This window comes from Danio rerio, chromosome 20 (assembly GCF_052040795.2).
Source record: "Danio rerio strain M-AB ecotype USA chromosome 20, GRCz13ab, whole genome shotgun sequence".
Lineage (NCBI taxonomy): Eukaryota > Metazoa > Chordata > Actinopteri > Cypriniformes > Danionidae > Danio > Danio rerio.
The window spans coordinates 48,338,604-48,355,838 of record NC_141040.1 but is presented as its reverse complement, the minus strand read 5'-3'; the positions used below and the strand labels follow the sequence as shown (position 1 = coordinate 48,355,838).

General features: G+C 35.8%; 1 protein-coding gene across 15 annotated transcripts in view; it reads left to right on the top strand.

The window, feature by feature from the left end:
• Positions 1–17,235, top strand: part of runx2b (RUNX family transcription factor 2b) — a 292,292-nt gene that overhangs the window by 115,659 nt on the left and 159,398 nt on the right. For 13 of the 15 annotated variants that reach the window (XM_087296525.1, XM_087296522.1, XM_087296532.1 and 10 more), the window contains one exon: positions 9,204–9,358. The exons of the other annotated variants lie outside the window; for them this stretch is intronic. The gene's annotated coding sequence lies outside the window, so the exon portion shown is untranslated. The remainder of the gene's footprint in view (positions 1–9,203; positions 9,359–17,235) is intronic. 15 annotated transcript variants of the gene reach the window in all.

Genomic DNA, 17,235 nt, shown 5'->3' with positions numbered 1-17,235 from the left:
GGGAGTTTATTTTCCTGTAAAAACAATTTCCCCCACTGCGTTGGTTCTAATGACTTGGAAAGTCAAAGCACTTCCATAAAGCAAACTCGACTTCGGTGTAATGAGCTGAATTTGTTTCCTCTTTGCTGAAAACAGCAGAAGAATGGTAATTAGTTTTTCTTCTTATTTGTCATATTGGTGAAAGTGCTTTACGCGGCAGGATGCATATGCAATCTGTACATTATGGCTTAGGTTTTTAAAATCACATCGCTTTTCCGTTGCAAAGCTGTCTTATTGATTACTTTCACTGAGCTTTCTTTCATGAAGTATGCACAAGTTCCTACTAATAATCCAATTATAATTTGTAATGTGTGCTCCAGTGATTTTTATCTGAATTTAAGTGACTGTTTAGTAGTTGACTTGTGTGATTAAAGCGGGATGTTTTGAACAGTAATGGAACAAAATAAAAAATATTAGTTGTGTAGTTTTCATTGGGGTTTTTGTGTATTAGAGGGATTTTTCACACAAAAATGTTGTCTCACCTTTGACTTCTTTCAAACTAGTATGAAGATATATTGAAGAAAGCTAAAAAAACAACAACAACCATCGACTTCCATAGTATTTCTTTTTAGAACTATTTACGTGTGAGTAAAGGGTGAGGAACGTTTCCTCTTTTTCTGAACAATTGTTTTATTATTAGCCGCATTGTATAATTAACTAAATGTAAACAATATTATTCAATCGTCCCCCATACACGCTCAGACAATAAGTTATCAAATATGTCACTGGGGCAAAGGATGTCCAGATCACGGGCCTCATGTACGAAGACTTGCGTGGAAATCTTACTAAAACATTGCGTACGCACGAAGCTGTAAATGTGCGTACGCAGAAAAAATTTCAGATGTATGAAACACTGCATATGCCGAATCTCACGCATATTCTATTGTACATCTGAATGAACGTGAAACTGAGCGCAACATGCACGAGCACAAAACCCCTCCCTGCCTCCTCCCCCGTATGAATATGCTAATGACTATGCTAATGGCAAAACCCAACGAAAAAGCAAAGGCAAAAGCAAGCAAAAAGAGAAACTTTGAACAGAATGTGAATTGGAGTTGCTGCTTTCGGAGGTAGACCGGAGAAAAGCGGTGTTATTTGCAAGTTTGTTCTCCGGAATTAACAACAAAAGAAAAAAAATAGAGTGGGAGAGTTTAGCTGATGCGGTCAACACAGTTGGGTCTGAACATCGCACTGAGTGCATTAAAAAAAAGAAATAGTGTGGTTTATATCTGTAAAATGTTGCAGGACGCTTAACAGTCTCAGTGGTGCTACTCATAAGACGCATGTCATCATGAATTGATACGTTCGAGCATGAACTCGGTTCGAATCCAGCGTCTAATAAATTCTTTCTTGTTTTTTCCCCCGCTACATATCAGATTTTGCCAACTATTTATCACGAGAAAGACAAGTAGGAATCATCAATAAGTTCATATCAATAAGCATCATATTTTATTTGCACATTTATTGAATGGAAATGTTTCTGATTCATGCATGCAAATTCATCTTCAGATAGTGTCTTTATAGCAATGTGCGTGCGGTAGACCGCTCAGATTACATTGGGAAAACAGGCGACCGCTGCAAATTGCGCTTTAATGTTTAGCTGGTCAAATGTATGGTATGGAAACTTATATACCTGCTGAACCCGTCTCATACAGCTGCCATTGCAAGGCTCAGACACTTTGTAGAGAGGAATTTAACACAACTGCCTCTAGGAGTCGCCAATGGAAATAAAACAGACACGCACAAAAAATGTGCGTACGCCAGCCAGAAAGCTGCCGTGAAGCTGCGCACATGCCCACGTTCAGTTCATTGTTAGTAAATCCAAACGTGAACGATTCTGAGCGTGAAACTTGGCGTACGCAAAGTTTTTGTGCGTACACAGCATTGATACATGAGGCCCCAGGTTTTTTTGCCCTCGAGTCCGAGTCACTTGATTTTGAATATCTGCCGATACCGAAATCAGATTCGATTTAAATTTAAGAAACTTACTTTCTATTTAATTTACCCTATTTGAACGTTCAAGAACTCTGTAAAAAAAAAAAAGCACTCCTGTGAGATAGCTTGAACAATCAAGTAAGAAATAACATTAATTCGTCACTTTTGGACTTGAGAGATTGCGAGAACAGAGAGCACGTGCTCTGAATAATGAGATTCTGCGTTCTTCCTGATGGTCACATGACCTTCATGCATTTTTAACGGAAATTATTTAAACATTACAGCATTCATACAGCAATTTATTGCTGTCCTACTTTTTAATTTAAACCATTTAGGGGCAACTCCTGAGATAAATATAAAGTCATATCTCTGAACTTTAATAATAAACATACAAAAAATGCTGCGCTTCCCACCTGCTTTTTTCAGAATCAGCTACAATGACTTCTGGAACTTTTAGAGCGAGTTTTGCGTTCAAGTCTGCATCGATGCATCCTCGATATCAAGAACTCAACTGGGAACAACAGGTTACTGATTCGGACTTCAAGTGTGTGTGTGTGTGTGTGTGTGTGTGTGTGTGTGTGTGTGTGTGTGTGTGTGTGTGTGTGTGTGTGCGCGCATATATATGATCGGGAGGTAACATCCAATTTCAATCAAGTCTGAAACTTTGATCAGGCCCGATTTCCGATCACATGATTGGATCTTGACATCCCTAACTGAGTCAGTATCTCTTCAAAAGGTACATTTTTGTTCCTAACATGTCTTCAAAAGTACATATAACCTAAAAAGTACAAATGTGCACTTTACAGTAACTTAAAGGGACAAAGGTGAACCCTAAAGGTTCAGAAGTGGACCCTAATGGAATGTCCACCTGTACGGTACAAAAGTGTACCTTTTGAAAAGGTAACACCCCAGTGACAGATTTGTATACCTATAGTTTTGAGAGTGTTTGAGACAAAAACTGTAATTTTTTTTTATTTATTTCTAATAAACATTTCTGTAATTTTATTATTTTATAAATTATTTCTTAATATTACATTAATGTATATTTAAAGCAATTTAACATTTTATAATTAATAGATTTCATCTTTTTTTATTATTTGTTGCATAAATGTGATCCTGGGCTTCTAAACTTTTCGTTTTTAAGTTGCACAGATATATTTTTAGGCAATTTAAACGTATAGTATATCACAGACCTGTACAAAATAAGTTTGGTGCTATGACACAATATATTTTAGTGACATAACAAAGTAGCCAGTAATAGGCGGCAGCAGCAGGAGTAGTTATGTCGTCGAAGGCAAACAGCCGAAATGGTTTTTTTTTTCTTTGCTCCTGTGATGTATTTAACAAATTATTTAATGCTAACATTCTTTGGTACTTGAGGAATACTCAAAAATACATTGAATTGGTCAAAAAATATATATTTTATGGCAAAAATCATTAGAATTTTTGGTGAAGATAATGTTTTGCTGTAAATATATCAAAACGTAATTTTTGATCAACTTAATTTTTAATCTGCATTGCTAAAAACTTAATCTGCACAACTTTAAAGATTTTGTCAAAATGAATATTTTTTTAATCTTCAAATTCCAGATTTATAGATTAGTTTTATCTCAACCAAATATTCTCATATGCGAACAAACCAACGCAAAGACATATTTATTTAGCTTTCACATGACAAATATATCTAATTGACCCTTATGACTGGTTTTGTGATCTAGAGTCACAAATGTATTTTGTCTTGTATAATGTAACTGTCTAAACATTTGCTATCATTTTAACTTAATCATTTTTTGCTTCTTCATACATGCATTTTTTTGTTTTTGTTTTGTTTTTGACAGTATTTCACAACTCTAGTAACTGCAGTGCGTTTCACAACACGTCTTCAGATCTTCAATAGCACGGCTGGTAATTGCAGTGTTAGTTCACATTAATCAAGGTGTCAGCAGCACAGAACTAAAGGCTTTGTTTGGAGAAGGGCCTCCACCTTCAGCCTCCACCAGAGTGCATCTATTAAGGGGTTAAATAAACACTATTTGCTAATACGGCCTTTATTTCTGCCCAAGTGGAAGGAAACGGAGTCACCGAGTGTTTGCGATGCCAGGTATGGAAGCAATCTGCTGAAAAAACCCAAACATTGTAGACTGTCCGCAGTGTTTGTGTGCGTGTGTCGTTGAAAAAGACAGATAGAGCGCGAGTTGATCACTGAAAAGCTACTGCAGATGCACTGTCAGCTCCAGGCCTGCGCATGATGGCCACATCTGGAGTTAGTTTATCGTATAATTCGCCGTATTACTGCCGCAGTCTCCATGTAAGTAGCATGACCACGCTCACAGTGCAGTGCGTAAGCCTGCAAGTGCCCTCTGCCCTGTGCTAATTTATACTTGTACAGGGCGGAGAATACACTATTTATTACGGTCTCTACTGGGCTTATGTGAACAGAAGGCAAAATGTGCAGTATTTCACTCCAGAATCAAAAGAAAAAAGAAAATAATTTGCACAAAGTTTGCAATTTTCTAATTTTTGCTTTACACTGAGCAAAATATAAGGTTAACTTTTAAAATGAATGATATAATGCTTAATAAGTTACATTGAATGGAAATGAGCTGCATTAATTGAAGTGATAAAAATAAACACACTAAAACGCAACTGTCAACTTTACCAAATGAAATGAGTGTAGTTAACTCAAAATTGACTAAAAGTTAAATCTACTCATCTAATCTACTCAGTTTTGAACTCACTGTTGAAGGTAATGAGTTAATTAAATACCTAATTACTTAAACTTAAATGAAGTTAACAGTACTCAAATAAATTAGTTTTTTTTAACTTAAATGGTTTCTAGCAATCGTACTGATTTTATTTAATTATTATAAATTATTTTAGTGCTAGTTGATGCTACTTTGCCTCATGGTCAGTGCAGTAAGTGACTGTATTATCATCAATAGCACTTGTTTAACACAAAAGTTCGTATCATGCAAAAACTTAAAAAACGAAATCTTACCTATGAAATGTTCTGCCTTTGTGCGTTTTTTTTCTTTGTTTGCTCGTTAATACACCTGTACGCAGCACTAAAGTCCAGCATCTTCAGATTGGCTTCAGTCTTGACTAGAGCGGTTAAATGACATTTGTCCGGGGAGCACTGAACAAAGGTGACTGCGCTATTGACGCATACTCAGGGTCCGTATGTGATATCTAATGTAAATTTTATGATTAATTCTAAGCAGTGAAAAAATTATATAATTTTTATATATATGTTTACTGTTCTTATAATGTTTATTAGTTAATGTGAAATATATATACTGTATATAATGTTTTGCATTACAATAGTGACATTTTGAAAGGGTAAACTGCCTAAATGTTATGGCATTAATTTTACATTGTAGGGAGGAAAAAAAGTCAAATACTGCTTAATATAAGATGTACAGTATTTTCTTTTTGTTAGGTATTTGTGATTTTAAAAAAAATGACCTGGAAACTTTCTTGACTGATTTGGGTAACATTAAATCACTGTACAGACAGCTGCTTTTATCCTGTGTTAAAGTAACAGAGCCAATAGGACCAGCAATGTCTTATTTCTTTCCCACTAGTGACTGTGTTTTCAGACAGACTTTGATTGTAATCAAAACTCCAAATGTCTGATTGGTTTTCTTTGGCGCCCCAGTACTTGTTTTGACTGATGAGACTCATTGTGGTTAAAATCCATGTTCATTATCATCTGATATCTATTTTAGCACTTAATTGTTTTCTTCACATGCTTTTATCACATCGTGTGGTTACAGGGAGAAAAATGGATGATTTCCAGGTCTGCACCTGAAGAAAGATTCAGTGATTTTGAAAGCCCATCGTTTAAATCTACACATCCACTAAACCACTGGTGTTCATTTAATATTTTAGCTTTTTTGATTTTGCATTCACTTTCTGTATAAACATAAATAGCTACTGTAAAAATAACTAATTTCAATTTCATCATTTTCACATATTTTACATGAACACACTGTAAAACCCAACAGTCAACTTTATCAAATGAAATGAGTGTAGTTTATCTCAATTTGTTTGGGTTAATTAATTTGTTTTCACAGTACTCATATGAATACATTTTTTTTCTAACTCAAATGTTTTGTAGCAATCGGTTTCCTCAAACAGCTTAAGTTGCCTTAACTTATTGGGTTTTAAAGTACTTAGTGGGTTTAAATTCTCTTCATTTATTGGGTTTTACTTTGCTCATATTGCTTAATTTACTTAAATGGATTAAGTTCAAAGCACTCATTTGGATTAGTTTTTGAACTTAAGTGGTTTGTTGCAATCAGTTTCCCCAAATAGTTTGAGTTACCTTTAACTTTTTGGGTTTTACAGTGCATTAATTGTGATATATATCGCATATGTAAGCAATTAGATGACTTTACTTCAGAAAGGGAGAACACCAATTGCCTTAAAAGTATTAAGAAGATTAACTGTGCATACTTTTGAAAAAAAAAAAAGAATATAACTTAACATTTCCCAGATAAAATGAGTTTACTCCCTTTAAGGTACTAATAGCCTTTTTTTTTTTTTTTTTTTGCTATAAACAACCAAAATATAAAGTTAGTTGAATGTTGAATTTCAACGTCAATTTTAAATCTGTGTGACCTCCGGTGCCTGCTGGGTACCCACCAATATATTTTTTTAACCCTGTAAGATCTGACATATCAAAAAATAGTCAGAAAATTCTAATTTTCTGGAACAGATGTTGATTAAACCATCTAGAAAAAAAAACGTATTTTTTTTCATGATATTTATTTTGTATAACATTTGATACATTAGCATTAGTGCAACTTTTTAATTTTAATTACAAAACAATAATTTTGCCCTCAACATTTTGACAAAAAAAAGAACATTTCAGACAGTTTATTTCTTTATTTATTTTTATTTTTTACATTAAGCATATTTTTCAATGTTTTATTATTTCACTTTGTGGTAGGCGTACTAGCGGTATCTTTGAATATATTGCACAGGTTTATTTGTTCTCCAGTGTCTTGTAGCATTTCATCAATGTCAAACGATTTCAATACTGTACAAATGCAGAGTCCATAATAATAGATGGCAATTAAAGTGCCATAGGGGAAGATGATGAGGAGGGATAGAGTCCTCAGGCCATGCATGATGATGGTCATTCAGACAGCTGTGATAAGGAAGATTATCAAAAAAAAAAAAAGTTTAGTCCTGAAAATCCCCAAGGGGGGAGAATACAAGTATCAAATCATATACAACAGATTTTTAAACAAAGTATTGATCAGGATATTATTATAAACTTGTGTTTCAAATATGATACGTGCAGGTTTATACACTGTAAAAAATAATTCCGTAAAATTTACGGTAATAAACCGGCAGCTGTGTTTGCCAGTACTTTACCGTTAAAAACAAGTAATTTTTCATTTTTATGGTAAATTACCGTATTTTGTTAATTTATAGAGGTAAAATGTCTGTATTTTCAATGATCAACATTTATACATCTTTTGTTAGACACGTTAGCACACCTACATGCAGGTGGTGATGAGGAAGTTATATATTGAGCCAATGCTCATCACAATTAACTTTTTAAGCAAAAAAGAGTATCAGTATATAGAAGGTGCCTAGTGTCATTCACACTAGAGGTCTGCATTCCCGCGGCTGTCCCGCGGCGCGGGAATAAATTTTCGAATAAATCGCGGGAACGGTCGGTAACGGGTTTAATTTGGGATGGGAGCGGGCTGTCTAGCAATATCACGGATATTGCTATGAGAGAGAGAGAGAGAGAGAGACCGAGCGAGCGAGCTTTGCCTGTGTGTCTGCTTGGTGCTTGTGTGTGTGTATGTTAGTGCGCGCGCGCGAATGAGAGAGAGCTTTCCCAGATAGAAAAATACACTCGGGCCAGTTCTGGCTAGATTCTCGCCTGCCGGAGACTTACCACTCAGCCCGGCTCCGGCTGCCGGACTCCGGATGCTTGTGGACTCACTGCCCGATTCCGGCCCGAATCAATCGGGCCAGATGCGGCGGCGGTAAGCGAGCCGATGCTGCCGCATCCGCACCGGAATCGGCCCGAGAGTAATGTGCGCTGCGGCCCGGAGCTGGCGCGACTCAGTATTTATATACCTTTATATAAAACCTTTTGGTATTACATTGGTACTTGATACATGGTATTACAAGCCTTTGAGTTGATATAACAGCAAACGCCTGTGTGTCTGCTTGGTACTTGTGTGTGAGAGAGAGAGAGAGATTTGTCTGTGTGTGTGTGTGCTTGGTGCTGTGTGTGTCTGTGTTTATACACACAGCTTGGCTGTCTGGACTGTATAGCTGGGGGATTTTCGGTTTTGTTCTCCCCCGCTCTTTAGCGGGATCGGGCGCGGCGGCCAGAAAACGGGGCGGGGCGGGCAGCGGGACAATAAATTCTTAATATAAGCGGGAGCGGTCTAAAACCTGGCGGGTGCGGGCGGGAGCGGGATTCAAAATTTAGTCCCGCGCAGATCTCTAATTCACACAGCTACTAAACACCAGTATGGTAACACGCATAAAATTAAAGTCATGAAATAAACATTGTTTATCCACATGAGATGTAACATAAATCTTTAATGTACATAACTGATGGGGAAACAACTAAAAAGATCCATATAAATGTCAACCTATTGCATAAAAAGTGTTGTGCCATGCAGGGAATTCAAGTCAATTTAAGGTTATTCGCCGTATATATTAAGGAAACATACCGTTAACCAGGTTACGGATTTGTACAGTAGCATTTTTATAGTTTTTTACCGTTAAAATTTTTTAAAGTGTAGGGTTAAAAGATGTCTAAAAGACGTCTAAAGCAAGGCTAAATCTGGGCTGTTAGTGAAAATCAATAGACTTCTAAGAATAGGCCAAAACTAGACTAGTCGTCAAATAAACAGAAATGAATGACTACACATATAAAGTCTGTCTAATCTGTCTATTTGACGACTAGTCTAGTTTTAGGCTATTCTTTGATGACAGCACAAGTTTAGCCTCGTTTTAGCCAAGCTGTCTACATGTAGGTGTCTTTCAGACGTCTTTTAAACACAAAATTGTTTGCTGGGGTATGTTAACTCAGCATGTTTCTTACTTTTTTATGATTTAGAAAAGTCAAAATTGTACAAACAGCACCTTTAACTTACAGTTCATCTGAGCTAACATGGGCGAATTTGATTATGCTACGATTGCAAGTAGCTACTGTAAATTGAACACATTTTAATTCCTTTCTACAGATTTTTCCCTACAGATGTTGTCTGGGCCTGCAGATCTCCAAGTTGGCTTATCCTGCAAACCAAAGACTGCTGTATCATCTGATCCGTTTCATCCTTATGACAAACACAAAGGAGGCTCGCTCTTTGAAGAGACGCTGTTGTGTCTGTCTGATGAGGTAATAATGAGGGTCTTATGCTGTTGATATATTAACACAAGTTGGTTCCTGCACGCGTCGGCTTGTTTCTGCCAATTCTCAAAGCAGCCGCTGTTGTGACGGGGTTATGAGTTCTCTATGAAGCTGATCTCCCATGTAGATTGCGTTTTATATCCTCATATAGATGATGGATTTTGTAGACATCTACTATTATTGTTGTTTACTTTGAATTATTATTTTCGATGTCACCTGAACATGATGCTAATGATCCGTTTTGGCATGCTTAGCTATGTTATTTGTATTAAAATGTAATATCGGGTGATGTTCTGATGCATCAGACGTGAGGAATGTTGACGAAGCCCATGGGCTAATTTGACAGACTAATTTGCCACAGCAAAAACACATACTCAGACATTAAAGCTTGGAAGAGCTTCATTCAGTGCAGCAGGCAAACGTCTCGGCATGCCCAGCTGTGATTCTGTGAGAAGTACATAGACGAAAACAGTTCCCCTGTGAAAAACATTAGCACCCACCTATTTTTAAAGTGTATTATAGAATATTGCATACACACACACACACACACATTCTATATGGAAATGCTAACCCATGTGAAAATATACAATAAATATTTATATTAAATACTGTAGTGTTTTGAACAAAAAAATAATAATACAAGGCACAAAAGCATCAAGCAATTTCATGTGGCATTTAAAGCTTAGGAAAAGGAATCAATCATTGACTTTGGAATGCAAAATGAGCATGACATGAATCTCTTACGAATGACAGTTTTAACTACTAAATTCTGTAGATACCTAATATAAACAAGAAATAAATAAAATCATTAGGCTGGCTGCTGATAAATACATGTGAGGGCATTGTTTAATATACAGCACCATAAATCAAGTCAAGTCAACTTTATTGTCAATCAAACCATGCAACAGTACATTACACAGCAGACTGAAATTGCGTTTCTCCCATACTCCAATGTGCAATTTAAAAACAAAAATATGACACACACTAGACATAAACTAAACATTTAACTAATATAGTACAAGATAAATTGAATAAATAGACAATAATAAACTGTGAACAATTACCATATATCCTATTGTTCCAGAATATGACCAAGTTGAGGTATTTATTGTAGTGCAATTAGGTGCAGTATGGCAAAAGTGCAAAGTAGCAGCTTAGAGGTAAGTGAATTTTGTAAACATGTTACACGTGCAAGGAATATTAACATAATAATAGCATTCCTTCACCAGCACTATTGCCCAAATTGAAGTATTTGGATGCCTTCAATGATGATTCTGACACCTTCACCGTGATCTGCAGTTGAAGTCAGAATTATTAGCCCTCCTGTGAATTTTGTTTTCTTTTTTAGAAAACAAAACTGACTGTGGTGTGCAGTTTAGGCGTACAACTTTTGCACGATCAGTCTTCTCAGTTAGAGTCAGTCATTTCTGGAACACACTTCCTATGGATTTAAGGGGTGTTACAAATGATTCAACATTTAAAGATGAGTTAAAGAAATGACTAAAAGCAAATCAAGTTGGTAATCATTTTTAATTTTTTTGTCTAACATTTTAAGAAATTCTTCTGATTTATCCCTTTGTCATATTTAACTTTACTGTTTTTGTATGTGTGATGATGTGTTTTTGGATTTTAGGTTGCCTTTTAAAATCTGGCAGGTGGCAACAGATGAAAATTAGCCCTTGTGGCTAACTCTGGCTTATTTATAGTTCTACTGTTTATTAATGAGCTTTGTCCCTGTTAAATAAAATACATTTCAAATTAAATATTTCCCAAATGATGTTTGACAGAGCAAGGAAAGTTTTACAGTATATCTGATAATATTTTTTTTCTTCTGGAGAAAATCTTTTTTTGTTTTAATTTGGCTAGAAAAAAGCAGTTTTTAATTTTTAAAATATCATTTTAAGGTAAAAATTATTAGCCTCTTCGGGGGGTGGGGGGGGGGGGTATAGTCTACAGAGCAAACCATCATTATACAATAACTTGCCTAATTACCCTAACCTGCCTAGTTAACCTAATTAACCTAGTTAAGCCTTTAAATGTCACTTTAGCTGTATAGAAGTGTCTTCTATTCCAATATTATTTACTGTCATCATGGCAAAGATCAAATAAATCAGTGATTAGAGATGAGTTATTAAAACTATTATGTTTAGAAATGTGTTGAAAAGATCTTCTACCCGTTAAACAGAGATTGGGGAAAAATAAACAGGGGGGGGGGGGGGGGCTAATAATTCTCACTTCAACTGTAAATATGAAAGCTGTGTATTTGTCCATATCACCCTAATATCAATATATTTTAATAGTAAGTAGAATTAGTTTTAACTTATACTAGTCAAGTCAAGTTGGCTTTGTCATTTCAACAATATACAGTGCAGTACACAGTGAAACGAAACAATGTTCCACCAGGACCAAGGTGCTACATCAAACAGCATAAAATGACAACATAACACAGAACTGTGCACTACTATAAAAAATCTAGAGAATGAAATAAAATAAGAAAATAAATAAATAAGAATAAGAGCGCTAAGTGCAGGTTTGTGCAACGTATAGTGCAAATAAGACAGGACAGACAAGAAACAGTAATGCCGACCAGTACACTAAAGATGTTGTGAAAATATTGGAGCAGATATAAATACTGTACATGTAAACATTTGGGCTTATTATTGAATATATAATATATGTACTTGAAAATTATTTTATTGGATTATTTAAAATTTGCATACATACAAGCAGACATTTTTTTAAACAGAAATGTTACAAATAATAATAATAATCCCAATAATAATAGTAATAAGCAAGAATAATTGTTTGATTTCTTTCCCCTAACTGTAGTAAAACTGAACCAAACTGTGAGTTAAAAACCAATACATGTACTGAAATATGATTTGACTACCGCTAGTTTGCAAACAATGTTCATGTACCAACTTCGTGTTTTAAAAGCTCTGATCTGGATGTGTTAGATGAGCCACGATCTCTGCACAGCCACGTGTAGATGTAATGAGGCAATCAGTGAGTGGAATAAAGGAGAGTCACCGAATAACAGTATATATAATATAATATAATAAAATATAATATAATATAATATAATGAATACTTTGGATGACAGCGTCAGATATATTATCAAGATTTGTCTGGGCTTTCCAAAACTTTAAATGTAAGTTCTGGCAATAAATATAACACAATGTAACACAATTTGTATGTTCACTTGGTAAAAGTTCAATGTTAACTTTACATAAATGGATAAACTCTTCAAAATTCCAGAGTTTGCAATTTAATGTATCTCAGATCTTTGTGTATACAACAAGAATATGAAATACCACAACCGAGTGGAAAAATAGTAAATTTAGAGTTAATAGCGTTAGCAATAACTTAAAAAAACGAGGTAAATGGAAACTTTATGAAATGACATAACACCCAAAATACATGCTTTTTGATAAACCATTGTAATATACATGCATAAAAGATATAATATCTCACCTGTGTGTCCACAAAATGGAAAAAGTTAGCTTATTTTTTTCTTTGCATTGTGAAATTGCCAATTTGAATGCCAGGAGTGAATGCACCTTCCGTCTGCGCATGTGCAGCTCTTACTTCACCTGCTGACCAAAGTCTGCTACTGCACGGCTCAAGCCTTTATTCAAACTTACTTGATGAACTTCAGTACAGTTTACTAAAGTTCTTTAGTTTAACTACTTGGTCCACGTTAAAGTTCATTTATCAGTCAAATCAAGTAAAGTCTACAAATTTACCAAAATTAGTAAAGTTTACAAGCATTTATCAAGTAGATTGAGTGATTTCTTTTTACAGTGTAGCGACAAAAGTATTACCACAACTTAAATAAAGTACTTTACTACAGCATGGTTCAAAAATATTTAGTATTTACTATAACAATTTTTTTTCATGAGGGAATTTTCTTTTCCAAATGCACGGTGAAATCGAAAAGGCCTAATGGAAGAGGCCCGTTCTGTAGATGGTGTTTAACCTCACGCAGTCTTTAACTGTTTTCTCACTAGTGAAGTGTTCAGTTTTTCTGTGTACAAAGTCTGCCATGTAAATAGCGAATGTGCCATGGTGCGACTCTTAAAGGGAATGGGAGATGAGACTCTTATTGATTTAATGCACATTATGCCTAAAACACACCCATAACTCATTAAGAGAAATAAGCAAAACCCTGTTATATTTTGCTCCTAAGCTGTCAATGCTGTTTTTAGAATGAATATTTGGCAACTGGAGCTCTGCAGTTTCTGCTGTAATTTTTTTTTACAGATTTTCCCCCTCAGTGACATGGAAGTGGCTTTTGAAAGGACTTAATTGTCAAGTTTAATTTGATTAAGATGTTTCCAGTTTGCACCAGGACATGGATTTGATTTTGTAAATACTGTAAAAGAAGTTTTCCAGTATTCCTTAAATAGAAAAATAGTCATTGGAAACAATGCTTTGCCAACCAGCTTGCAGGTGATGAATTGTTTCCTGACAAACTGAAGATGCAGAAAACCACATTTAAAGACACTCATAGAGGGTTTAATTAGAGACTTTCAAAATAAAGGCAAAAAAACAAGATGTTGTTAAATTGGCGGTTTCTTAGTGCGCAACTTTTAACAACCATTCTTAAAAAGACAAAAGAAATTTAATGTGAGTATATGCACAAATCAGCCAGGATGTGAAGCAGCCACCAAAGCAGAACTTGAAAGTCTTTTTGTCGCTCTGCATGTTTCGTCGCCTCCATCTGGCTTTGCCTTCATGACAACACGTACTGTAGAAGTGCATTGTTTCTCCATTGTAAAAGCGACATAACACATCTAGCAAACTTGTAAAAGCCTTTTAACTTGCCGTAAATAAAAGAAAAAGGAAGAGTTAATTGCTTTTTTTGTGACCTTTAAATGCATGTTGACATCTAAGCCATGCTTCACGGGGAGAAAAATAAAAAATGAAAAAATATGCATGGAGTTAAACAATGCACATCTCTTAAAATAAAAAAAAAAAAGTATAAAATTAAAGCCTGTGCCCAGTTTTGAGTTGGAGTAATAACATTTAAAAAATAATAATACCTTATGCCTTCCGCTGAGTGGTACAACATGGTACATTACAGGTCACCTTTATCAAGCTTGTGTCTCACCGTTGTGCTTGTGTTGCCATTTACAAAAATACCCAAAGCATACATTTAGACCTTATTTGGGTTCATAAACAGTACGAAGCATACAGTGCATCCAGAAAGTATTCATAGCGCTTCACTTTTTCCACTTTTTTTTAATGTTACAACCTTATTCCAAAATGGATTAAATTAATTTATTTCATCAGTTCTACACACAATGCCCCATAATGACAATGTGAAAAAAGATTTATTGAAATTGTTGCAAATTTATAAAAAAACAAAAAAAAAACTGAAAAATCACGTATATAAGTATTCACAGCGTTTGCTCAATACTTTGTTGATGCACCTTTGGCAGCAATTACAGCCTTAAATCTTTTTAAATATGGTGCTACAAGCTTGACACACCTGTCTTTGAAAATTTTTGCCCATTCCTCTTTGCAATACCTCTCAAGTTCTATCAGGTTGGATGGGAAGCGACAGTGTACAGCCATTTTCAGATCTCTCCAGAGATGTTCAATAGGATTTAGGTCTGGGCTCTGGCTGCGCCACTCAGGGTCATTCACCGAGTTATTGTGAAGCCACTCTTGATATTTTGGTGGTGTGCTTTGGGTCATTGTCCTGTTGGAAGATGAACTGTCGCCCCAGTCTGAGGTCAAGAGCACTCTGAAGCAAGTTCTCATTCAGGATGTCTCTGTACGTTGCTGCATTCATTTTTCCCTCTATCCTGACTAGTCTTCCAGTTTCTGCTGCTGAAAACGTCTCCACAGCATGATGCTGACACCTCCATGCTTCACTGTAGGAATAGTATTAGCCTGGTAAGGAGCAGTGCCTGGTTTTCTTCAAACGTTTTGCAAGGCATTCACTCCAGAGTTCAATTTTAGTTTCATCAGACCAGAGAATTTAGTTTCTTATGGTCTGAGAGTCCTTCAGATGCCTTTTGACAAATTCGGGGAGTGGTTTCTGTCTGGCCACTCTACCATACAGACCTGATTGGTGGATTGCTGCACAGATGGTTGTCCTTTTGTAAGGTTCTCCTCTCTCCACAGGAGAACACTGGACTTCAGACAGACTGACCATCGGGTTAATTATCACCTCTGTGATCAATCTTCATGCTTGGTTTTTGCTTTGACATGCACTGTCTGTCCTGGGACCTTATATAGACAGGTAGATGCCTTTTCAAATCATGTCCAATCAACTAAATTTACAACAGGTGAACTCCAATTAAGTTGCTGAAACATCTCAAGAATGATCGGTGGAAACAGAATGTACCTGAGCTCAATTTAGAGCTTCACGGCAAAGGCTGTGAATACTGATGTACATGTGATTTAAAAAGTTTTTGTTTTTAATAAATTTGCAACAATTTCAAAAACTATTTATTTACATTGTCATTATGGGGTATTGTCTGTAGAATTTTAAGGAAATTAACCAATTTATTCCATTTTGGAATAAAGCTGTAACATAAATAAATGTAAAAAAAAAAAAAAGACAAGCGCTATGAATACTTTCCGGATGCACTGTATTCAGCCAGTACTGTCTCGAGAAAGAGCCCTGAGCTAATGAGATTCTCAAGGCCTGGGCTACCTCCCGTTTGCAGGGCAAGAGGGCAGTTTGAGCTCAGGTAGATTTCCATGAATTTATGAATAAACTTCACAAATGATTATGGCGTATTGTCGTGTATTTAGAAAATGGCACTGCTTGTGGTTTCATTCTCCTGGCTTGTTGCACACGCTAGTGATGTTTCTCTTTAAACCAATAGTGTTCAGCTGCGCGTCTAGCTCAGCCTTTTGGTACCCCTTTGTTGTGCTTGGGTACCTTTTACAAAGGATAAAAGAAGTGGTATGGTATGCTTTTTGACACCTCTTGACAGTGGGAACCAAGGTTTTTATAGTTAACAAAAATAAATGAAAAAAATAAACTAGAATAATAAAACTTTTTATTAACTTAAAGGGGTGGTCCAAAATGTAATTTTAAGGCTTGGTTGTGTTAATAAGATGCAAAGCAATGTGTGCTTATGTTTCACTTGAAGGTAATCACATTATTTTTTCATAAATCTCACTTTGATTACATACAGCTACTCGGCTAACATGAAAACGACTGATATATTTCCTAGTTCCTCTGAAAGGCCCGCCCTCAATTGACTCTGATTGGTCATCGTCATAATGTGCTGCGATTTGCGGATCGGCTCCAAGTCACGCCCTTACAATCAGACGCGTTTTACGTAAACAATCAGTCAGTCATTCAACATTTGTCTGTAACGAGTGAAAATGGGATGCAGCTCCTTTAATAGAGTATTTGTGTGCCATTGTTGCCATTTTTTTTCTGCTACACTCCAGTTAGAAGAGCATTGCTGTATTTTTTTAAATCAACGCGTTACACAACGTCTTTCATACACATCCGGAATATGTCTGTGTAAGTAACATGAATCGTTCACATATCTTTTGCGACTTCATTGTCTGGGATGTAAAACGCATGGAAAAGCTGCCTGTATAGAGAAACTCTGCCGTCACACACAGAGAGACGCACATGCTGGTCAAGAGTGCGTGTATGTGTGTTTGTGTGTTTACAGCAGTTTGACTGATAAATATGGATTTGTAGCTAAATTGTTAGCGGTGGCGAACATTATTTCCCATTGTTTACATCTTTGTTACAACATACCGTTAAGGCTAGATATTGTACATGTCATGATCAATTTTAACAAATAAAAACACTTACAGGTCATGGCTAAGAGGTCACAGCGTCTCCTTGTAGTTGCTCCATCTTTAAGGAGATTTTAGCC